The 26,857-nt window shown below is 37.6% G+C and overlaps 1 protein-coding gene and 1 long non-coding RNA gene across 2 annotated transcripts in view; one reads left to right on the top strand and one right to left on the bottom strand.

Annotated features, from left to right (window-relative positions):
- Positions 1-1,134, top strand: part of LOC134755419 (uncharacterized) — a 29,202-nt gene extending 28,068 nt beyond the window's left edge. Inside the window, exon 2 of the long non-coding RNA XR_010129041.1 lies at positions 1,015-1,134. This is a non-coding gene — a long non-coding RNA (uncharacterized LOC134755419). The remainder of the gene's footprint in view (positions 1-1,014) is intronic.
- The window catches only part of LOC134750835 (tyrosine-protein kinase Fer), a 79,344-nt gene that overhangs the window by 44,759 nt on the left and 7,728 nt on the right, over positions 1-26,857 (bottom strand). The window lies entirely within an intron of this gene.

Below are 26,857 nucleotides of genomic sequence, written 5' to 3' on the forward strand. Positions count from 1 at the left end.
ATTTCATCTAAATCGGTTTTATTGGGTTCCATACAAATTTCCACTCCCCTTTTCACCCCCTTTAGGGTTGATTCTAGGGTAAAACCTATCCTATGTCCCTCACGCAAAATAGGCGCAATAGTAAGACGTCGAGTTGCGGAAACCAAGCCCGCGAATATCTATCCTATGTCCTTCCCCAGGACTCAAATTATCTCCATACCAAACTTCATCTAAATCGGTTCAGCGGTTATTGATTCCCCATACAAATGTCAACTCCCCTTTCCATCCCCTTAAGGGGTGAGTTCTGGGATAAAAAAGTATCCTATGTCCTTCCCCGGTACTCACTATCTGTATACCAAATTTATAAAATTGATCCCATAGCTCTTATGTCAGCGAATTAAGAACTATGGGCATATTTTTGAGTATGTTGTACTAAAAAAATAAGTTTTGAACCTTATTTTATCTCATATAAGTCATCACTGTCGTCAGTTTCGTATGTTACCGGCTTTTGGGAATGTTACTGGTAACATTGGTAACTTACTAGTAACATTCCCAAATGGAAACTTACTGGTAGCGGGAATGTTACCGCTGCCCATCACTAGTCTTCGCGGACTATAATTTTTGTAAATCATTCCCACAAGTGGAAACATGGTTTTTGATATATTAAGCAATCAAAATCTACTGTTTAGGTATTAAAAATTATAAATCAAATCGTAAGAAACTAGCGGTTTAACTGAATTTTTATATTATGACAATTGATGACAATGACATCTTTGACAATTACGTGAGTGACGGATTTATTTACTATGGTTCGATAACTTTTACTATACGATGACATTATTATATTCAGCCTCGCGAGAAGGTCAAACTAAGGTCATCAGTATATTTGTTGAAATATCTTTAATCCTCGATTATTATATCGCAGCAAATGTCGGAAACTGTTTAAAAACCTAATATCTCGAAATGGTTTTCGAAATAGAACATTAAAAAAAAATGAACAATCCTAATTAGAGATTGGATTTTGCAAGTAGTGAGTGAGAAGTGCGACTGTGTGCACGTTTCCCCCCGCAAAAAATGGCAGAACGATTTGTACGGTAAGATATCGCTTGGGCTCCTCCCTTCCGACGTGTCGGAAGCCGGTGTTGCTCGAAGGGTTTGCCAGACTATAGTTAACTTCCGAATTTGACACTCTCTTTTTCGGACCTATCATTCTAGTTTCCTAACTGGCTCTGTGATACTCGTATGGCTCAATATAGATTAGCAAAAAAGTTTACAGTAGTACTACAGTCGCCATCAGATATGTCGGAGCGACCGAGGTGCTAAATATATCTGAACATGCACTCTAGCGCCTTGACAATAAAGGCGTGTTCAGATATTTGTGAGCTCCTTGGCCGCCCCGATATATCTGCGATATATGGCGACGGTACCATCGGGGTTGTTTATCCGTGGGTGTAATAACTCCTTAGAACGTAGTGGTTATATCCTCTTTGCTTAAAACTACTAATATCTGTGATCAAAGACAATTCAGTGCAGGTGACAGATTTGACGTGCGGTCTGTAGCCGCAGTTGCAATAATACACCAAATACGCAAAAATGGCCATGCTACGTGCAGTCGGTCTTGTCATTCATTTTACTATGGAAATTGACAATAACACCGACGTGTCGGAGCAGTAGTGCAGCTGCGGTCGGGAAAACGTTAAAATCACCATATTACGTGCAGTCGATATCGTCATTCATTTTACTATGGAAATTGACAATAACACCGACGCGTTCAGGCCGCTGCAGTAGTGTCGGAGCAGTAACGCAGCTGCGGTTGAAAATGGACAGTCACCTCAAACAAGATAATCGAATACCGGTAGTTAAGTATACTTACAATTATAGCTGGGTGTAAAATAGTGTGCATTAGTAGCTTAATATACATAACATACGTACATATACCTACCCAACCCTACCTTACATACTTAAACGATTTTTAGTTTTCAACCATCAACATCAATGTGTTCTAGAACTTAGTACCAAGTACCAATTGCAACGGTAGTTTGCCATAACAAAGTGCGGTGAGCAGGAAAACAAATGTGACCTAAGGGCGTTGACACAGCATGCCGACGCGTACGCAGCGTGACGAGGACCTCCCGCGGAACTAACTAACAACCAAATCCTTTATCCGTAGATACTTTTTCGTACAATTGTGTTTAACTTTAAGATTTTTAAGTCTGTTCAAAAGAGGTAGACGTATACCTAAGAGTTTGATTTTATAAAGAACGCTATACGCGTAGTCTTCGCAGAAAAAGCGCTAAATATCGCTATCCCCCTGGCCCCCTAAGGCCTACAACATGACGCCTCTAAGATTACAACCCATTGACAAAATACGAGACGGAACGGACGAAGGCTTAGGCTATAGTCTTCATCTTCTCAAATGATTGTTACGTTTAAGACGGTAATCTGTGAGCGCCGACGTGCCGTGGCACGCGCCAGCACACAATGGCACACAAAGGACGACCGCTAACACAAAAGAGACAATGGCTTTTGTTTAACAGATTATATACAGTCTTAAACGTAAAAATCATTTGAGAAGATGAAGACTATACCCGTGCCTACAATAGGCCAGTGTTGTGCAGATTGCAGGGGGAATTATTCTTTCTGCAGTGCAGAGCGCGCGGAGTAGAAAATCTAAAGCGGTTTGCGACATTATGTAAAAAAGTGCACTTGTGACACATCGACGACTTGACATTGTTTTTTAGTTCCAAATGTAGTAATGTACATTACCTACCTATTTCAAATTCATGAATAAAGATGAAAACCACCGTCCTGGTTCCTGATTATCATACACTTCCGACAATATATCCTTATTTAAACAAGCCGAGACACTAATCTCCAGCAGCCGTTATCAACACCTTATTAACACTAGACTCTTAATAAAGCATATACAGATAAATATTAATAAACAAAATAAACGAGAAAGTTCTTGGTAGTGGGCGCGTGGTGCTACCAAACCTGCTATTTGCACAGCTAAGCAAACTAAATGCGTATGTTGTTATCGTCAAACCATTGTCATAAGAACCGTAAAGTCTAGGCTAATAGGTTGCGACAGAGCTCTTGGCGGAATAGTTGAGTTATATCAGTGTTATGTGTACCTATGACGGAGTTGCGCCAGCTAAGGAAAGCTGTAAAATAATAGCATCATTGTCGACGATATCGCTTAAACTGGGTTAGGTTGTTTACTTGTACCTTACAGGCAGCTAAGCAGTGTTTTACTGAATGATATGATTTACACATACACATGACAAAAGCATTTATACGAAAACATATTGTGCGACCAGTAGCAGCTTTGTTTGGCTAGCTAGAGACGTCTTTCCAATACAGGCTGTTACGAAGACAGAACTATATTGATTTCAAGAAAGTAAAATAAAAATAACTGCACGCGATTAAGTCCCATTTTAATTTTAATTATGGGAGACAGAACTGAAAGCTAAGATACAGCAAAGAATAATGCTGTTCAAGATGCCTATTCCGAGAGGACTTTGGGACCCCAACGATCACGATGGCCTCTGTGGCCAGAATCCAGAATATACAAATAGAAAAACGACACTCATGGACCGACTTGCGCGGAATTGGCTATTTGACTAACTTTTGAAAATGGTTTTAATTTATTGTTCATGACTTAATAATTACACTACATTCATATTTCCGTGAAATTTCCTGTATTAAATATAAAAAAAAAACAATGTTAAAGTTTATTTATTTTGAACGCGCCTTAAACGCTGTTTTCGTAAAGGGGCTAATCACGTGACACGTGTGACGACACTCACAAGTAAACTCAGTCAATGACCTTAGTTAATCTTATGGTTTATGTGCATTGAGTTCATTATTTCACTGTAAAATGGTATATAAATGGTGTATAGTGCCGCAATGTTCAAGTACGACTATAAAAAATCCAGACAAATCGTTTGTTTCCATTCCAACGAATCCCAAAAAAAAGAAAAATGTGATTAAAACTAGCGCGAAGAGACCCAAAGAGCATTTTAGCGCATACAAATGTTTTTATGTGCGAAGACCACTTCGATGTAAGTAATATTTAACTGTAAATAAATATGGTAATTAAAGCAGCGGATTTTGTTGTATGTAACGAAACATGATCTAGGTATTTAACGTATTACTACATAACCTCATAACATAGCTCTTTCAGCATTAGTAGTTAGTAAGTAGCATACTTTTTCTTTCAAACTAAAGTGCAGTATAGAGATACTATTCTCGTCATCGTATTCTATATATATATCGTCGTCGTATTCGTATCATCGAAATCGAAATGTTCGTAAATAAACAATTTCTACGTACACAGCTGTTATTACATTTCTAAGTTCCGCAGCATAGTAATCCGGATTATCTTTTAAGAAAAGTGCAACCATCAATGAGTCTATGTCTGGTAGGTTGCCGCTATCAGCTTTCACATATTTCGGCTACATTTTGAGATTCTTATGAATATTGTGCCACTAGATATACGGATAAATCGGAATATATCAGAAAACTGTGGAACAATAACTAAAATTAACTAAATACAAATAAAACAGTTAAAACACTCAAGAAAATCAAGAATGTTTACCCGCGTGGGACGTCATCCGAGCGTTGACCAATCACAGAGCGTTCACGTCCCTCATGAAATTTCAAAAAATATTAAATTTTCTTTCGTTTATTTTCCAAAAAATAAACATAATTTACATTCAAATATAGTGAAATATACTTTATTAGTTATATATATTTTTAATTTTGTCAAATGCCCTATTGTCAGAAAAAATGTTCTTAGGCACTGTTGTAACTCCTGTGAGAAAGCCAGTGCAAAGTCTTAAGTTTAGTTCGTTCTGGTGTTGGTTTTTTCTGTAACTTTCGTTATAAATATATTTAAAAAAGGCGGTAATTAATATTTTGTTTGTCTTAATTTTCTGTTTAATAATGTTTGTATTTTTATGTCAATGTAAATTTTATTTGTGTGTCGTTGGCGTACGTGTCGCCATTATTTTTAGATTAAGCCAGGTCCCCACAGAAAACCAGCGCCACGGTTTGCCGCGGCACTATGCTGAGTGGGGATCCTTTTTGGCGTCCAAATGTTTTTTTGTCTGCATGCTTTTCTTTTTTATGTACTATGTTGTGGCGTCAAATAAATGTATTTTCTTTCTTCTTTCTTTCAAAGCAAATAAATAAATGCAAATGGCGTAAAACAACACACCCATGGGATTGCGCTCAAAATGAAGGCTGTCGACACCCTTCACCCCTTGTTTTTGGTTCCCTTAAAACATGATTGAAAGTCCTCTACTATGCCAGCAACCTGCTGAACCCATGACATTTTGATGTGTGAATTGACGTCCACGCCCCTGTTAATGTGTATCGTAAACTAAATAGTTGGATGTGAAAGAATAATTTTGAAAATTCTAAGGAAATCACGTTTGTCAAAATAAGTAAGAACCATCTTAAGTGAAAAGCTGTTGTTACATCTTAGTAGTAACAGTAAGAGTGCATAAGAGTGCAGTGCGGATACCTATGTACTGAAAGAGATGATATATATTTGAGAACGTTGTGAACTTCTGTTGACGGTATTACACATTTTTGAATCGTATCACTAAATTCACTAACCTGTGGTGTAGTCGCGGGAAAATGTTACGATTTACGATAATTTTTAGGGTTCCGTATCCAAAGGGTAAAAACGGGACCCTATTACTAAGACTCCACTGTCCATCTGTCTGCCTGTCACCAGGCTGTATGTCATGAACCGTGATAGCTAGACAGTTGAAATTTTCACAGATGATGTATTTCTGTTGCCGCTATAACAACAAATACTAAAAATTTAATTTGTACGGTACCCTCGGTGGGAGGGTAATTTTGTAATAGTTATGTTAAAATTATGTTAAAGTTATGTTAAAATTTGCCACGCAATGCCCACCCAACCGAAATACAAATCATAAATATTATGTAAATTATATAAAAACTCAATTGACGTGCATAACGTGAAACTTTTACTTTTAAGTAATTGATTATTCAGATTACCGTCGACTTTCCCTGGTGTGATGGGTTAGTCCAACAGTGATTCCATGCTTTGTCTTCATCCATTAGTCCGATTTTCTATCAGTACAATTCAAAATCCAGTTTAGCTAATATTAGGTAACCCCCCTCCCCCCCCCCCCCACCACCCTCACGGTAGGTGTTTAGATTTTTATTAAATAAAAACGTTTATATTTGAATACCTTTTGGATTTGCTTTTATTGACTTTATTTTGACTTGACTATTGTGTGTTGTCATAAATTATTTGAAAAAAAAACCGGCCAAGTGCGAGTCGGACTCGCTTTCCAAGGGTTCCGTACATTACACAATTTAAACAATGTATTTTTTATGTTATGTTTTATGTACGACCGGCACCAGCCTCCCACTCAAGCTGGATTTCGCCCTGGATTCTCCACAATTGACCATCTCCACACAGTTAACCAGATCATCGAGAAATATACGGAATTTAAACTCCCTTTATACTTAGCATTTGTCGATTATACTAAAGCTTTTGATAGCATCACCCACTCCTCCATAATAACCGCACTACACAACCAAAACATCGAACAGACCATTAATTTAATCAAAATCATATATAAGAACAGCACAGCACACATTAAACTCCAATCTTCCGGACCAACGTTTCGGGTACAGCGAGGTGTCAAGCAAGGGGACCCGCTATCTCCAAAACTTTTTACGAGCACGCTCGAAGAAGTTTTCAGAAGCCTGGCGGTTTCTTGGGAGGAAAATGGAATAGTCGTCGGTAACAGGAGGTTGTCAAACCTTCGTTTTGCCGACGACATAGTTCTTTTTGCCTCCTCTGCCACAGAACTTCAGCAAATGCTCCAAGATCTGAGCAACGCAAGCCTTCAAGTTGGACTTCATATGAATCGTGCAAAGACTCAGGTGATGACTAATAGCACGAAACGTACGGTCGAAGTTGACGGGCAGATTATACAATATGTCAACGAGTATATATATTTGGGCCAGTTAGTCTCTTTCAGCGACAGGCAAGACAAGGAAGTTGAGCGCCGTGTTCAAAACGCCTGGAAGAGCTACTGGTCCATGAAGGAGCTAATGAAGGGGGACCTTCCAATGTCACTAAAGCGTAAACTCGTTGACATGTGTATTCTGCCTGTCCTAACCTACGGTGCCCAAACATGGTCGCTCACCGAGAGTCAGAAGTCCAAATTGAAGGTTTGCCAGAGAGCAATGGAGCGCAGCATACTAGGTGTCACAAGGATGGATCGCATCCGAAACACTACACTGCGCTCCAGAACAGGCATAGCTGACGTAGGGGAGAAGACCGCTAGGCTGAAGTGGGACTGGGCAGGTCACGTCTGCCGCATGCATCCGGATAGGTGGGCTAGTATAGCCACCAAGTGGATGCCGCAAAAGAAGCGCGGACGTGGCAGGCCCAGGCGGAGATGGCGGGACGACTTAGACACCTTCACTAATAACTGGCCGGAAACAGCTCAACAACGGGAGTCATGGAAATCTAAGGGAGAGGCCTTTGCCCAGCAGTGGGATACAACAGGTTATTAAAAAAAAAAAAAAAAAAAAAAAAAATTTTTTATGTGAAATGTCTTTAAAAAACCCGTAGGGGTCGGATCAAAAACTAAGTAATTAAGTCCGACTCACGCTTGACTGCACATTTCTAATAGGTTTTCCGGTGATCTATTTTGTGTATTTTTTTCGAAATATTTGACCCAGTAGTTTCGGAGATAAGGGGGGGGGGGGGGATGATGGTCATTTTTTGCCTATTTTCTTGAATAACTTCTAAACTATTTATCTTAAAATGAAAAAAAAAATTGAGATTCTCACAATGAGCTCTTTCATTTGATATACAACACGATATAGTTTGACAAACTTTATTTTTTTTAATTTTCTCATTTACCCCCCAAAAGTGCCCCCCTGTTTAAAATTAATTTGTTTACGTTACATCTCCACCTTTGGGTCACAAACTTACATATGTGTACCAAATTTCAACTTAATTGGTCCAGTAGTTTCGGAGAAAATAGGCTGTGACGCCTGTGACAGACGGACAGACCGACAGACAGACGCAGGGTTCCGTTCCGTTTTTTCCTTTTGAGGTACGGAACCCTAAAAGTGGTATGAACAGGGAACCGTACACTTCAAGTCTGGGCGGGGCAGAATATTCCCTCCTAACATTTTTCTCCTACTGGTATTTGCCCATTTCACAATTTAACACGGGAGTGACATACAGACAGACGGACAGACGGACAGCGGATCTATCATTGCTATTACTAAGAATAGCAATGATAGATATAACTCCGTAATAGATGGATACAGTCTAAGGAAAAAACGTGCCTCGAAAATCAAGAAAATTTGTTTGTCGTTCAGAGGGCGCTACTAGCTTTGGCCTACTGTCGTATAGATGGCGTTGACGGTTTCGTTTGTTATTTAACAATTTTAACGCATATCAGTCAAACAGGGGTCAAAATCATAAAAATAATTAATGCAAATAAAAAAAACATATTTAAATACATTTTATCGTATTTTTATAAATATTTATTTTTAGTTTTAAAGTGTGTCGACAGATGGCAGTGAATTTACTGGGGTTACAAAATTTACTATGACAGTACCGCTCTAATGGTAATAGGGTCCCGTTTTTACCCTTTGGGTACGGAACCCTAAAAAACCATATTTACCCTCCAAAAGATACCTATGTGAGTATGTCGAAACACCAAACGATAAAGGACAAAGTCTCCAGACAAATAACAACTGTTATGGTGAACGAAACACGTTCAAGCGGCGCCGAGTCGTAAATTTACGACCACAAACAAGCAGCACTCACACAGAAAAGAGACATATAGGACACAAGCGAGGGTACACACAGCGCAGGCGGGTCGTGCGACTCGTGCGCCGGCGGCGGCGGCTGCGCGCCAGACACAGGTTTGGTTTACTCAATGAACACAAGCCAGAGACGGGATAGCCAACAAATTATCGATTGCCAATTGCCATTGAGACAACACGAAGATGTTGCTAATATTTTAATTAGATATTTGAGGTTATTGCAACACTTCACTAAATCCAAACAAACGAACTACTCGATGAACACAAAACACAATACAAGTAGCGATACCCAGTAAATATAAATAGTCGATTGCCTTTAGCCCACTAATGACAAAAGCTACTTTAGAATAGGTTCCATAAGCACACATATTTTATAATATGCAACCGATGAGCTTGTCAGAATATTACAAAAGTGAATGAAGCATTAAGAGGTGTGCCAACTGTCCGGGACGTAAGTACACTCAGCAATACACTTAGCTTAAAAGGCGTTATAATACGTAGGTAAAGGTATCATAATAAATAACAATAAGTACAAGTCCCTGATATGCTGTTCTTGCAGGTTGACTATTCTGTACGACAATGCAGTTCCGTAGAACATGCAGTTCAGTTTCACTTCAGGTATTTCTTAATCCCGTCAAAAACATTACATGTAAAAAGATGCAAGTCTCGCAACGCAGTTCTTCTACTACAAAAAAGTTTTGAAATGTAATGTGAAACCAAGTCGGTTATTCTAGTCAGTGCCAGGGGGCGATAAAACCGTAACAATATTAATACCTTTATTTTTTTAATACATATAATGACTTGGCAATCGCACACAATGCTTTACTTGTACCTTTTACTCGTATGTGTATTGCTCAAACTGCTTGTCATTAGGGCCAGCGTTATGTTGAATTAGGATTATTTTAAGTATGAGTAGTGTACCTATACTTAACCTACTATTTGAAGGAAACGCAACTTTGTTATCGCATATATTTATATAGGATTACAAACTTACTTATGCAGTTACCAAATATTTAAAACGCGACTGATATTTCAGTATTTTTAAGTTTTTATTGGCTTAATACGCTAAAAACTAATTACGTTTCAAATTTGGAGCTTGTGGGTCTGCTAGAAGTACCTTAGAATTATGATGATCGTGAGTGAGTGTGTCAGTGACAAAACTAAGGAACTTTGACATGCAATAATCCTTAAACTACATGTTCAAATTACATGTTATTGAGAATATATCTAAATCATGTTATGCTCTATACGTCACTGAAAATTCAGGGTTCTAGCTTTAGTTATCACAAAATTACAGAACGTTGAAAATGGCCTGAGTGGCTTCGAGAAAAGGATGGTACGGCCGTGCCTCTTTGTTTTGCTCGACTTGGCGGGGACACTGCCGTGCCCACAGATTTCATGCGAGATCATTTGCCTCTTATCTGATTGGGTGTATGCATGGAATATGTTTTTAAAACCAATCGGCGTTGGAAACTTCAGACCTTGATATTAATTATGATTATCTGACTAGACTAGAGTGACTAATTAATGACGGTGCTACGATATCTCATTGTATGTTTGAGTTAAACATGTATGCAATACCACTGCAAAAACTACAGTACGAGTATGAGGCTCTTCAAAAAAGGAGTTTACAGGTTTTTAAAGGGTCGGCAACCAACGCGCATGTAACACCCCTAGTTGCTAGGCGTACATAGGCTACGGTGACTGCTTAGCATCAGACGGGCCGTATGTTTTTTGCCACCGATGTGGTATTTAAAAAAAACTGAGAGCGGTGACCATGAATAAAAATAACAGCAAAATCCGTTAACGAATAGACAGTATTCGAAACCGATTCTTAATATAAGTACCTACCTATATCATTTTAATATAGACATGATGTTAGCATCATTGACGAAATATACAAAAAGATTTGCTGCCAATAGATATCTATGTTGATGCGTCATCTACATCTTTATACGCAACAGCGCGTCCAACGGACAACTTCTTTACGACCGACCATGTCACTCACTTTTTAATTTATCGGTCCAATATCTTATGTCATGCTCTTAAATGAACCTATGCTAGAATAATATCAAAATCGAATTAAAACAGTTAAACAAAAAAAAGGTAGAACATCTTCTAAGATCGTAAACATAAGATTAATGATTGAGATTTTGACACGGTGGTGTATCGATGTGGCGCCACCACACCACTAGCGCAGGAGTAGAACGTTAAGTAGGCGGGATCGTTGCACCGGCTAGCGGTGCAGTACAGCCTTCCTTTCCACTCTCGGAGCCCCATGCCGATTCAATCTATTGTTGCCAAATATAGGTGACAAGTTACATTTAGCACGGCGTGAATATAATTCATATTAACTGAGATTAAACGCCAAGTTCCCGAAGCAACTACGCCATAATTCATACCGCTGACAACTACAACGGGTGGTCCGGCCGCAATGCAATTCCGTCGCCCGAGGACGGTATCAGAAGCGTATGGCGTTTCTAGTCATAAACACAGGTGCGATAAGTATCGGGACGCGGGCGATGGGTGGTCGAAGCGAAATTCGGCGCAGCACTCGGGCTCCAGACCGGTTCTGGGAAGGCTCGGCGGCGGCTATTGTGTCTGCCCTCCTCCGCCAGCGCCACACGCACCGCTTCATTACGACTCGCGGCTCGCGGCCCGAGGACCTCTCATGAGCCCTATAAAACGACGTGTGATTACACGACTTTATAATACCTTCCGATTCTAATTAGGCTTCAATCTGGCCTGGTAAAACTATTGTTTCTAAATTAGGTAAAAACGTAGACATAAATAAAAGGGCGTCATCTATTTAAAATATGATAAACCTTGATAATCTTAAAAAAAAAACAGTGAACCTTCGTCACAGTCTAACAGGTTGCCCGAAAATAACATGTAAAAAGCTTCTCAAACGGCAAACAGCGCCGCCGCTGGCGATGGCACAATAGACGAGGAATAATATCGTCCACCTAATCTCTTTTTCGTTACCGGCGCGCCATATTTCATTCTGGCAGCCATTGTCAATAACAACCGAGGTCAGAGGCAAATAGAAGTAAAAGAACTTCCACTTTTGTTTTCTTTTTCGAACACTCAAACAAAATAAACTCCGGAGCAGCCGCTTGAACGCGCCGCCTTTTAAAATTCAAATTCTAATACTTTTCTTAATACATTTTCTATCCGATCTTTTCATTAATATATTATGTTGAGCGCGGGCTGTCAATTTTAGTTTTTTTAACGTCGAGTTCGTTAGAGTTAGAGCTGAGCAGAGCAGCAGCACCAAGCGGTGGGCGGTCAGCGGCGGCGTGTGAAACATCATACAATATAAATACTTAATTGTAGAGCGCAGAGAACCATTAACCAAACAAGCATGTGTCAAACACGTTCATAATAGTTTATTTTAAATAATAACTTATGGTAATTTGATCACTTGGTTCAATCAATGAGAATATATATTATAGAGGGTTACCGTCATGCACACGATTAAAACTAAAAATGAAAATGTATAAAAATATCAAAAAAATATATATATACATATGGATAAATGTTGTTTATTTTTATTTATTATTTTTATATGGTTTTGATCCGTTCTTTCACTGGTATGTGTTAAAATTATTAAATATCAAAGTACCTATGCCACGACCGCTATGAAAACCGAATCAAAATCGTAAAACAAACAGTAAGTTTTGTTTAATCTTCGAAAAGGGACCCACAATTTTACTGTAAACATTAACAGATAATGGAACCATTTTTGATAAGCGTTCATTCGTCATAGGATGAAAATTATATGTTATAACTAATTTCCTTCCAATATTTGAGTAAGGTTTTACGGAAGGTACCTACAATACATATGTACTTCTTCCGACAAGATCTGATGATGAAGCCAGAATGGTAAGAAAATAATTTCACTACAGAACAAGGTATCCTAGCGGGTTTTTTTTTACTTTCTAGATCTGCCTCGAAATCGAAAAGCACTTCATGAAATGAACATGAACATGAAACGTTTTTTTAATCTCTGTGGACTGTCTTGAGAGGCACATTCATGGAGACTATATAAAGGAGCCAAATCTCTATGTATGAATAGTGTCCATCAAAAAACAGTAATTAGGCGGCGCCACCATACACCGAAATACTACCAAAACCTACGTAATTTGGTCGGGTTATTTGTTGCCTTATATGGTTCATGTTATACTCATGTCCCAGAGCCTAACTAGCGCCACCGGAGAGATTAGGTACTATTATTTAAAGCTGAAAGCGGTCACTTTTGCAACAATTCTGTCATAAGAAATTGGCATCCTTTCTATACCATCCATAGGCACATTGATCACGGTTGGACGGGCAAAGTACACGTACTTTTCATGAAAGCATTGAACACACCTAGGGTTTGCAATCCGAATATTTGGATATGAATAATATATCCGCCAATAATAATATCCGAAAATATTCGAATAATACAACTCAAAATATTCGAATAAACGGATATTTTAGATAACACAGAAATAACGTTTTTAACTATGTTTTCATACAAAGACCTTAACCCAACTAATTTTAAATGATTACTATAACAGCTAAACATTCATGTACATATACTTTACGCAAATAAATAATCTGAATCTAACATATTACTGTTATCTTTAAAACCGTACTTAATAAGGAGGGTTTATAATTATCTGGATTCACTGGTGCCTAGTTGGAAATACATCTAGTGCCTCACCTCGTGTTCATTCGTCTACTCGTACATTCAGTCTTTATCAATCCAGTAGCAATGAAATGCTAACAGCAATAATTACTTACTCCACTGGATCAGTGACCCAAAAAGAATATTGGCCTCTGAAACAAGAGAACGCCATTCTGTCCTGTTCTGCGCCACTGCCACTACTATGATCCTATAGCCATGGCCTCCAGATTGCTTCTGGTGGTTGATTCTGAGACCAATCTTCTCTCCTTCCTACTCTATGATCCTAGCCATGGCCTCCAGGTCGCTTTTGTTTTGAGCCTATAGCCCCAAGTCATCAGCATAATCCAATGATCTTATGTTTCCCGTTCAACTCTACACTGCCACATGACCCATCACACATAAACAATTTTCGGACGATGTATTCGAGTGCCAAGTTGATCAGCATTGGCGAAAGAGCGGCTCCTTGTTTCAGACCAGTGACTAGTTCAAATTTGGCTGTTGCTTGCATTGCAAGCTTTTTACACTCATCCTGTTTACATTTTAAACTTTTTAAAGCACTGCAAAATTAGACAGTGTCTCTCTGACATAATTATACTTTGGCAAAATCAACAAATAGAATATGGATGTTTTGTGCCGACTTCCATTTCCTTTTCATCACCTATTTCAACAGGTATAATCCACAGTGCTGGGGTTCTAGCAATAAAAGCAATAATTACTATGAAAAAAAAACAGGGACTTTGTCTAAAACTAATAATCACCAATAACAAAATAAAAAATTGCATTCAGGATATTGTTACTCTGCATGAGAATGCGATCTCAAAGCATCCCATAAGGTGTCTCTGAAACTAGCATCTCACCGTTTTATGAGAGTTCTAGTAGCACCCTTAATACTTCTATAGCCCTAGGTGGTACTTTTTTCCATAGTTCTGCTGATTTACGCAAAAAAAAATTGAAACTTCGCATTATGGCACTCTAGCATCTCCGCCGTTATCAACTCCACGCTTATTTTAGCGCTAGATTTACGAATTATATTACTTGGAATAAATATTTTGGTTTCATTTTTAATTATCCGAAATATTCGGACCGATATTGCAAACCCTAATCACACCCAAGGTGCTAAATGGGTCGCCTTAATAATTAATCATAATCATGATTCCGGCATACCAGATCTCAAGTAAGCAATTAGACGGTGGCAATCTGAAAGGAAATTGGCAATTGACCCCACCGTTGACCCTGCAATTACTGGGCAACCATGCCAACTGACAACCAGAAACGTTCTACTGTTTGCTCAATAGCATGTGATATGATATGAGAATGAAAATATAGTATAGTGTCACTTTGTATAAAGAAATCACTTCATTTTATTCCAATACTGACTATGAAAAAATGAACCTCGACACGAAAAGAAGAAGAATATTGAGTCAGTTGCACCCAACACTACTTTTTATTGTATGGGAGGTTTCTCGAGTAATCATATCAAAATTTACCCTCTAAAAATGCAAGATCTACTTTAGGGCAGACTCCCTGGGTTCTTAAAATTATTGTAAATTTGAAAGATTTCATGCAATTCTGAATATCCCGATAGGAAACATGACCCACCACATCTTTGCAGGTTACTATATATTACGATTGATTGTGTTTAAATACTACATTTTTTTGTAGTTTATTTTAAAACAAGATTAGATCGCTTGTATCATCTGACCAACTGTCCCAGATTCGCCTAAATGTTATTGTCATGACTTGCCAACACAAACTCAACCAGTGCACGAAATGTGAGTAACTAGGTGATGTGATGTTATTGTGGAAAATGATGTAATTTTAATTAATTGTAAACATAATGCGGAACTTGCTCGTCCAGCACGAGACGGATTCCCACAGCCCACAGACAACAACCTTCAGTTTATTATGTCATTAGTATGAAAGAAATAAATAACAATTTTCTGAAGTTGCAGTATTATATCATGAACTGTGTCGATAAGCATCTGTTACGATAAGATTTTTTTACAGTAGCGGAAAAAGTCTATCATACTGCTATTTTTGTGCAGGCATTCATTCGAAAATTTGTGAAATTAGACTTTATATCATCAATGATTGTATCATTATCACGACCATATATACTTTTCTTACGTCCCATTCACTGCACGTGGCAATATATGCGGCCATGTTACCACAATGCGGATTGGGGACTACACATGCACACACCAATTAATGTATATTATAATTATTGAATTACTTATTTGAAAACACTCAAAAGCGAAACTTACCAACAATAAAACCTAGATGGGTCGATTTTTCGCCCTCGTTTGAAAATTAAATCGAATCAGAAACAATTACAATTTAATGCCCACCGGTGTACCGCGAAAACTCGGACAAACAATTAATTTTAAAATGTACCCTAGTTTGATAGAATTGTCGTTTTCATATGCCCCTATATTGTAAATTTTATCAAAATCGTTAGAGACATTTCTGAGAAATAACCAAAAATATTATGCAAATGTATCTAAAAAAATATGATGGATTATTTTCCGCTACGTGGCTTTTGTGTTTTGATTAGTTACGTTTAAGATTTTAAAAGTAATGTATAACAATATTGCAATTGCACGGGAAATTCGTACAAGATTTACAGCTTCACAGTATTGCTATTTTATGACTAGCCAAAATAAACTTCTGAAAAACAGATCTCTAAGTTTACGTAAAAATATTATGTGGATTATGGTAGGTATGTACATCAGAAATAAATAGTAGTGTAGAGTGTCGGTAGGTAAGTATAATGCTAGTACCAAATTAAATAATCGATGCCCCAGAGTGATAGTAAGTACATAGATGAAAACATTAAAAACTAGCAATATGTTATGGCGTAATAATTTGCTACCGCTTTGAGTAGTACCTTAACTTAAACGAATGAAGTAAAACATTGCGAGATTTTTACCGATTTTTACTTTTGGTTGTACCTAATACGTTCACATTTCAAACCATTCTTTCACTTTTCAGCAAAATTTTGATTATTAAAGTGAAACTTTTATTCTATCGCACTAAATTTTTTGGTCTGTATCAGCATGTCGAATTACATAATTACAGCATTAGTAAAACTTTATTTCTAGTACTTATAAAATACGAATTAAATGAAATGATATGTCACGAATGTCACGATTCAGTTGTTGTAAATAATAATATCAGCATCATCGTGTTGTAAATAATTGTTTATAAACAGAGCCAACGTATGTAATGGTCAATGTTCTTGTCACGAATCCGAATCATTTACAAACATCCGGGGCGCGTGATCGATAGATATAATGATCAACGATCATATCTTCATCCAGCCCTAAAAGTAAGTGTTTGCAATAAGCTTATTTCAAATAGGTACGAGTATACTAAGGTTTCGACGGGTGAGTTCTGGTGGTTATTTATTTCCCAAACTTTCCCGATCAGGAACTTAACGGGTAGTTCGACATTTTCTTCCTCCTTTCTTCAACCTTAAATTTGCTGACACAATTCCAAGTAAGCAGGAGTAGATATAGTTTTTCATCGAATTGTGTAAATCAGAGGCATTCCAGTGACGCTATTTTTTAACACTTCTGATTAAGCTATGAAGCCGATATTTGGCATGATAACGTTTGAGAACTTAGCTTTTCAATTTAACGGTATATCATACAATGCAAGTTATTAAGGTAGCTGCCAACCTGTCATATGTACAATATGTAGGTACATACGCGTCACGTGAGTCACGTTCCCGACAAAGTAGACCCTTTTGTGGAATGCCCCCTTTTCTTCCCGAAATGAAACTGCGTCTTGCGCCAAACTATTTTAGTGTGCAATTAATGTTATTAATGTAATTCGCGTCAGTTACTAAATATACGACATCGGTACGTTCTGGTCACTAGCTAGTTATTTAGTGCCCAATCTTTGCCGCACGTTTCCGTCCAGTGCCTGTAATCTTTGCGCCGCACTCTTCATAGACCAATGGAATGGAGGATGTAATTTAAAGAAATTGCCTCTAAGACTTACTCAGAAAGTACAGAAAGATAAATCAACCTTACATTTTATAAATGCCTCTTTCAACACAGTGGTTATATTAATAATCAAATCAAGACTTGCAGGTTAATGAAAATATACTTTCAGGTCTTTCAGCAGCAAAACTTTGAATAACTCGCCCGAGTTGCCGTAGTTGTTTATTTTGTTAAATTCTAACAACAACTAACTAACAACTTTACAGGGAAGTTTAAGTACCTATTTTTACCGTCTATTTAGTACCGCAATTTATGTCCGTAGTAGTAACTTATTTATTGCGGCCGGACAGTGCAACGAACTATTTAGAGCAGTGCGACATCGCGTTCCGAGAAACGCACCGCCTCGGCCAAGAGCCAGGGCACAGAATAGACAAGTTTTTTTATACACCATGATGGTGGTAAACAAGCGCAGCGACGGCTTAAACTTGACCAGTAAGCAGAACCGCTTCACAAACCTTATTTAATTCAGTCGTCCTAACTAGCATCCTAAAAATTTAGGTCCTAATTAGTGCAGGCAGACAACTCTTACTGGGCTACTTTTTAGGCTGCTTTACTTCCTAAACGCGGTTACATCTTAAGGAGTCTGAATTAAATTAAGTAAAAATTAATAAACAAAAAACACGCTATTACAAAATACAAATAGCTATTGTAACTCTACCTACTACCTAATGATTAAAACAATAAAATTTAAGCAACATGATATAGCTTGATGCTTCATGCATTTATTGAAACGTACCTATTCGTTTCGTATAACCGGTCTAAAGTGACTTAATAGACGATGACGTATCTCGACGAATTAATAACAACATCAGATTCTACATCATTATGGTTCAGGGTTTAGACAATGATTTTGACAACAAAAACTTATTTTTGATTATGACAGAGACTGACTATGAGCTGCTTACACAGATCACGCATTATTTAAAATTAAGAAGTTTGTCCCCTTTAAACTAATTGAAAGATTTAGCTACCGAATTTTAGAAAGGTAGGTATTACCTAAGTATATTTTATGTATTTGAAATTAGATTATAATTAAGTCTGTGGTAAATAAGTGTGTACTTGGCGTAAAAAGTCAAGGAAAAATAATTTTCTATTTTCTTCTGAAATGTATTCATTAACGCAAAACGTAAAGTTCTATGACTACGTTGTCTATCAAATAAAGACATTTTTTGAGACATTTGCATCGCGACATTAACTAACCTTTGGTTATTTTTAAAATTTTTGTGTTAAAGCGTAATGTTTATATTTTTGGCACCTATCAGTCCTATCACCAGATCCGAGTGAAAACCACTTAAAACTAGGTATCGTTTAATATTCTAGAAGAATGTTTAGGAAGGCTACCGCGAGGACGAACCGACGAATGCCCGCGAATGTCTATTTCTGTTGTCTGTCACGCTTACGATTAATTCCGTGCGACTAGCGCTGATAAGACATATATATGGCCTTAGATATGTGGACGTGGCATTTGTACGGCAATAATGGTACGTGTTGTTATGATTACTGATGATGTAGTGCTGGTTATAATTAACAATCAATTTGGTTATAACAGTCAATTAGTATTTTACTCGTATTTCATTGTATTTATTGGTTTGATTTATTTTCATTCGTACGTGCATTGTGCAGGTGTTCATATAAAACATAAGTCTATTAACATATCGTTACAAGGTAAGTAAAATATAAGTAAAAACATATTTTAATAGCTATAGGTACTAATGTACTGATTACAAATAGGGCCAAGAGAATCATCACACAGCAATCTGACGAATGATCGGCTCCAAAGTCTGGAGCATCGTCGCAAGGTTGCCAGCTTGTCGATCTTTTATAGGATACATTTCGGAGAGTGTGCCGAGGAGTTCCTCGGCAGGAATAAGGTTGTGCAACTTGCACAACCTTATTCCTTCGTCCCATTTTTACCATCGGACTACAAGACAAACGACACTCCGGCATCGCTTCATTATGGGAGGAACTCCAATAATACGCACGAAGCGTTTTGCTTCCACATACCCGGTTCCTCCCCGGTTCCCGAGATACAGGCTGCGCCTAGTTTGGGGCCGATGGATATTAGCTCAATTGTAAAATCTAATTTTTTTTGTTAAGTTCAACCTGTGATGTCAATTTGTAAAATATTTGGTAAATAAACGATTTGTATTTGTATTGTATTTGTACATTTCTTATGCGAAAGTGGAACGCCCTGCCCGAGTCTGTGTTTCCGCATGAGTACAATCTGGGGCTCTTCAAGGCAAGAGTTAATAGGTATCTCATAGGTAAGCGTGCTCCACCGTCCGTAGACCGCATCATCACTTACCATCAGGTGGGATCGTGGTCAAACGCCTGCCTACATCATAAAAAAAAATCTTTCTCTAGAATTCTCACTTCCACAACAGTCTCTTTTTAGGGTTCCGTACCCAAAGGGTAAAAACGGGACCCTATTACTAAGACTCCGCTGTCCGTCTGTCTGTCACCAGGCTGTATCTCATGAACCGTGATAGCTAGACAGATGAAATTTTCACAGATGATGTATTTCTGTTGCCGCTATAACAACAAATACTAAAAACAGAATAATATAAATATTTAAATGGGGCTCCCATACAACAAACGTGATTTTTTTGCTGTTTTTTTCCGTAATGGTACGGAACCCTTCGTGCGCGAGTCCGACTCGCACTTGGCCGGTTTTTTCTTTCTTCATTTGTGTCATTTTGTGAGAGTTTGCTAAGGAAATAATTCGGGGATGGATAGAGATGTTCACATTACATTCATAATATTCATACTTACGAAATATCTCGTTTTCTCATCAGTCAAATAGAAACGTAGTGAAATCGAGATGTAAATCTAAAACCTAAGAAATTACAGTACCTATCACCAATATTAATTAGTACCTTACCAAGACGCCAAGACCATGTAAAATCTTCGCTGGTCTCAGGTGTTGTTTAGGTGGTGAAATAAGAGTGGACTGTAGTTTTAAACTCCAAGTCCAAGTCCCAAGTAAACTTTCGAAATGCCCCGTCAAAATATAGATCACCATAATACCTAGGTATGATATGAACGTAATCATAGCGGTAACCAATCTTTATAGACAGCTGCAATAAGTACAAAGGATAATTTAAGGTAACATAAAAGCGGCGAATTCAAGATAAAAGATACACGTACAGCACTCGCTTTATCCACCTCGCATCTTATAACTATGCTACATCCAAATATAAACATTATTAGACACAAAACAAGGTCGCTTTTAATAGTGTAAGACGGAGTGAGATAAGAGTTTTACAGAAGTATGGTTGATAGAGGCGGTCAGACGCAAATAACAGGTCTGGAAGAAGCTCTAACGAGCGACCATCAAGCGACCGTCGGCGGCGCGAGTTCGGTTGCTGTTGCTTCAAAATAAGTAAACAGCGGCTTGGCTTGCGGCACCTCAAAGTCCGAGTAAAGGTGAGTGTCCACAGTCCACCACACAATATGTTTCTTATCGATCTCATCGTAAACATTAATCATAATGACATATTCATAGAATCACTTTTTCAGGCTATATTTCTTGCTGCTTCCTTATCTGGAGTGGAAGCAAGTAAGAATCTCAATGCTATCGGCATGGAAAGCCACTGTAGACGCCCTCTGCCCCATCGAAGGGGCAATACTATATATAGGTACATATATAGGACCTCAAGTCAAGAAAAGCCAAATCTGGCTAAGGTGGGCCGAGGATCTGATCAAGATCGCAGGGTAGAGTGGGAGGCCATTGCCCAGACGCGGAAGATTAGGTATCAGCTGATATGACGATCTGTAATTTGGGTATATCAACAATATTCAAAAAAAATTGAGACAGTTGTCAGACGATTCTTTGTAGTGAGTACAGGCCTTAGGCAATTGACTGCATATCACCGAAGACGAAACAGAATACATTAACGAACGATCGATAAAGCCTGCAAATTGCTTCACGGTCTCATTTCTGGGAAGTTCGGATCAATCGCTTCAAAAGTGGGAGGCATAAGTGAATGAATATGGCCGACTGGCCGGAACAGAGTTAGAATAGTTTAAGCGGCTAAGATAAAGGGAAATCAAGGTTATAGATATTTTATTATACAAATTAAATTATTTACTACTCCATTAACGTATGTATTTTATTTTACCTGGATATTCATTACATACCGCATGGTTGCGAAATGATATTAGTACATAGCAACCGCGAAACAGCAGGTATGAATTTAAAACTGGAACAATGCTGGAAAGTTCATAATTTTTTTTTCATAATTCATAATTCTTTATTGCAACCATGGTACAGTATAGATGTAAATTATAATATACAATGTCTCACATGGACCCTGTAAGGGCACAGCATATCAATTGCTTACTAATAACATATTATTATTATATTTATTGTATTGTATGTAGCAAATTATTAATTTATCTAAAAAAATATCAGGTCATAAATTCATGAGTTTCGCAAAATTTTTTATTTTATCCATAACATATTTTGTCACCTTATTATTTTTGCTACAAACGCAAGATATTACGTACATGTTTTTTGGTAAACGTCTACAGTTTAAGATATACCAAAGAACAAAGGTTAAAATTGTGCCTTAAGCAAGGCTCTTCAAAAGAAAATAATGATGTCATAACGGATAGGCAATGATATGGCCTAAAGATGATAACAAATAACCTCATTGAACATGGGAAAAACTGCTAACTGGATTTGCCGTCTCGAAGAAACAATCTCAAATAAAACAGCTACAGCCAACAACTATCACTCATTTACTCGATCGCATTTGAAACAACGGACCGAATATTTTTTCATTTTGACGAACCGGACCGGGAACAATTTGACGATCAAAAGAATAGAACACGACTACAGATTATAGGAAACAACAATAATGTGGAGGCCGATAACGATAAGAATGAAGGATAAATAGAAATGATGGGAGTCAACTGAACTGTGACAGTCCACCAGAATTTAGGAACGATCAAACTAGTCACCGATCTAAGAAAAGAAAAAAGCAAGACATTACATGTTGTGAAGGACATGAAAATGTCTTTCATCGGAAAGCTAAAGCAAACGTTATAGAAAAATATCTTCATATAATGAATAGTGACAGTGTGGTGAATTGTGATGTGCCCGTGAACTCAGATATTAATAGATTGTCAATACTCAATTATATATAATATTATTAATAAACCTCGTCGCAAGATTAGAATGTCCTAAGATATTTTAAACACTCATGGTACTCTGATATAATTAATAGTCAATGACAGTCTTTTTTTTTAAACGCACAGTTATACATATTGTGACATATTTTTTGTGGTTGAATTTTCTGTCTTGCAAAAATGGTGTAAGTACCTATATTTTTTAGGCGGGGTCATACCCGGTTACACCGTAACATTAATATGTTAAATAATCTTTTATATTTAAAATTCTCAAAATGAATCATTAATAATGAAACCAGCACACTTGTGTTGTGTTGCACTTGTTATCTAGTCAGACGCAGCCTTGATATTTGCCGTGGTAAAAGGGAGTCCTGACGGATAACCGTTTGGAACAACTGTGCTTGGAATGTGGTAGATAAAGCCTCTTTGTTCACGATAAACTTACGTATGCATTCAATTGCAATGCATAATTTACTATTGAGGAATTGTATTTTGCTGACTCATACTTATCATGTTACGTTATTTATAATATAATATATTTTGCAATAAAACTTACAAATGGCGAAATTTTTTTCGCTTCTTAAATTTCATTTTATAACTAATAAGCTATTATATTAGATACTTTTGCCTTAAGGTAAAAGTTAAAATTGCTGCAGTTATTGTATTTTAATTTTTGGGGCTACTTTAGCTAATAAAAGGCGGCATCGTCATTTATCGGTCCTCACATCACTACGACAACCGGAATGACACATCACTAGGAGCGTCCTCCATCTTGTAGATCGGTTTTGGGCGTTGTACCACGCCACGTACTTTCCAAGACTAAACTCTCATATTTTGTGATTCCATAATAAATATTTGTTTAAACTTTAAATGGTGCTCTGGTGTTTTTACTCTTACACTAACTAGTCCTCAAATTAAGGTTTCAGATTCTTGTGCATTGCCACCAGGCCACCATTAGCAGATGGGTAGGAAGCACTTTATTCAAAAACCTCATCTTACTTGATTTATATTTATGACATTGATGACGTAGAATCATATATTTTCTCTCTCCAATTTTTTGTTGGCTGACGTGTGCAATAACAATTAATTACCAAATTTACCTATAGGTACATTTTAGCTATGAGCATTTTACAAAGTACTTGCTTGGATAGCAAATCGCAAGGGCACTAAAAGTTAAAAATTGTTTTATTATTTTACACAATTGCACAATTTAGTGTGGTGACTACAAAGACAAAATAACCACGGCCAGTTGGAAACTTTCAATGTCAAGACTATCCTCGACGTTAGTTAATCGCTGTAACATCCGCAACCCGAACAGGTGTGACGTCACGCGAACCTGTTGCTGAACTATCAAAATTAGATAACGGTGATGGGAGACTTTCACTCATCGACTGATTTCACTTTCCCCGCGCGGCCGGCCCACTAATGAGACGGTTCGATCTTGCGCAATAACAATGAGATGTGACGTCGCATCGAACCAGGCTGGCTAGCCTGCTGGCTGTTTAACTTAATATCAGCTGATATCTCTTTTTTTACCATGCAAGCAAAGGACAGGTCAGGAGGACTAGAGGAAGAGGGACCATTGACTATCGGTGTCAACCAAAAAACCGGGATAGACTCTCCGAGACATTCATTTTTCACATAAAAATATGACTTTTTACATGAGCGTTCACACAAGCATTAGGTACCAATACCATTTTGCAAGACAAGCATTATGTTTTTATTGTATTCTATAGCCTTCTCGAATTTGCAACGAAAGTATACCAGCAAATGAGGAACTGAAACGAAGGCCCAAGGTAACGACACGAGAATGTTCACGATAAATATACCTATCGGTTAGTTAGTTTTTATCAAAATAGAGTACTAAAATAATGTAATGCCGTGTCGCAGAAACACGTGGCTGTTTGCCAAATTCAAATCCAATCAATAATGTGTCAAACGCAGCACAACATTTTATGATGGATTTATGAATTATGTAGTATGTGAATTAAACCAGAGGCTGAGAAATTAGAGGTATGTTTAGAGATGGGTCGCAGGTATTTACCCAATTTACCCACCCAGGTAAATACCCAGTATTTACCCGTATGTACCCAAATGGACGGGTAGATTCATTTCTTATTGTACATGTCGATTTGTGTAACAAGTGCAATGAAGATATAAACAGAGTTAGTGGTTGTAATTAGTGTGTATGTCATTTAAAATGACACGGTTTAGTGAAACCTGCAGTTGTAATTAAGGAATTTTTAATATAATTTTGATAAATAATAAAAAAAATGTCGTCGCGAGGAAAAATAAAGCAATGAACCAAAATACATTATATTAGAATAAAAATTTAATTAAAATGAGACTGAAACACACACACATATATAAGATAATAAAAACCTAATGTAATGGTGATCGATGGCAAAGAACTTCCATAACCTGTTTTCGAAAGATTGCAAATTTTGAGTTGAAAATATCAATATGACTATGCTTGGATACCATGTCGTTGTCTGACGGCACATTCTTACAATAGGGTTGTGAAATGAAGTGCTATTTTTGTACACTTGTAGAGCAAGTCTTTGGAGCTCGGGACCTAAAACCGGGGGTATTAAATGTAGCAAGGGACAGTAGATTGGGGGAGCCAATTTTAGAGTGAGGAACTTTGTGGAGAAATAGCATATCATGAAGAAGACGACGTGATTCTAGGGAGTAAACATTGAATACGAGCAGACGTTCGTCGTAACGTAATCCTGGCGTATACGATCTCGGTTATAGCGGTACGATAGAAGCTTGAGGCATCGTTTCTGGACTTTCTCGATATTATAAGAATGTAAAAAGTAATACGGTGACCACAGATTGCACCCGTACTCAAATGTTATGTTAAAATATGTTAAAATCGAACATCACCTCATTACAACCTTTTCGTAATTAATTTGAACATACATTTTATGTAACATTACAAAAAATCACTTAAATTAATCTTATTTATAAGCATCAAATTAAGAAGAAAAACGAAAATACCCGCGTATTTACCCGCGGGTAGGTAAATATCGGGTATATACCGGGTAAATACCCGCTCTCGGGTATCCATCTCTAGGTATGTTATTTCGATTCTTTTCTGAACGATCGAACCGCGACGTTTCGCAGTTTATTAGTTAAATCATAAACACATCATTGACTAGACGTAATTTTCGGATACGTTTGAGTTGAGAAAAATAATTTATAGAACTTCCAGCTACTAAGACTCAAATCAAAATTAAACGCTGTCTTCAAAAGTATACAGAAAATAAAGTATACAATCGCCTATTCATTTACTTACAGAAATAGCAGGACTCATTTGAAACCGGCAGTTTGTTCTAATTGCTTCTCAGATCTCACTCGGCCTACATGGATGAACAGAGATGAATCCAGCTCATAAGCTTACAATGTAATTTGCGGTTTAATACTCTACTTTTATGATATTTAAACCTTTAACAAGTTCATGGTTCGTTTTGGTTTTCTCATTTTTCTTTTAGTACAGAAAATAAATATTAGTATTAGTTATATAGTAATACCTACTTGAATAACGAATATCTGACTATCGTTAAGAATGTTTGCTCACTACTCTTTTGAAATTCAATCCTTGACGCATAAAACGTGAGAGGAACCATGCGTCAAGGTATTGTGAAAATCTACCTTAGCTTTACATGACACATCGCAAATCATTGAAGGTCCGTGTTTGAGGTCATTAAAAATTCAGGGAGTGTCGAGTGTCAATGGGTGACTATGATCTCAAACTAATCAATTTAAGTAAGAAATTACTTATTTTTAAAATAAAAGACATTCTAAAGGTGAGAAGAATAACTACGGATCAATAAAGGTTCAGTGCTTGCTTGTATAGTTAGCATAATATTTATACATTCGGGCGTTGAGCGAAGCCTAATGGCTCCGCCACACGATAGATCATCATAATAGTGGCCCACTAAGATGGGCCAGCGTATAGAGAGGGTAGTGGTGTCGATTGGCTTATGGTCCATCCCGCCGCGCCATAAGCCATCCGACCCCATCACACCACCGGATTCGCAATCGATGAGGTCCACAACCCCACAGCAGCCAAATGGCCAAGAAATGAAAAACTTATCATAATTTGAAATGGACACACAAGTGTAGCAGCTTCCCAGAAATAGGGAAGTGGAGACAGTTGGCCTAGATCTCACATTTCTCGACCACGGATGGGTTACTCGATCTCTGCCACGAA

Source organism: Cydia strobilella, chromosome 2 (genome assembly GCF_947568885.1).
Source record: "Cydia strobilella chromosome 2, ilCydStro3.1, whole genome shotgun sequence".
Taxonomy (NCBI): domain Eukaryota; kingdom Metazoa; phylum Arthropoda; class Insecta; order Lepidoptera; family Tortricidae; genus Cydia; species Cydia strobilella.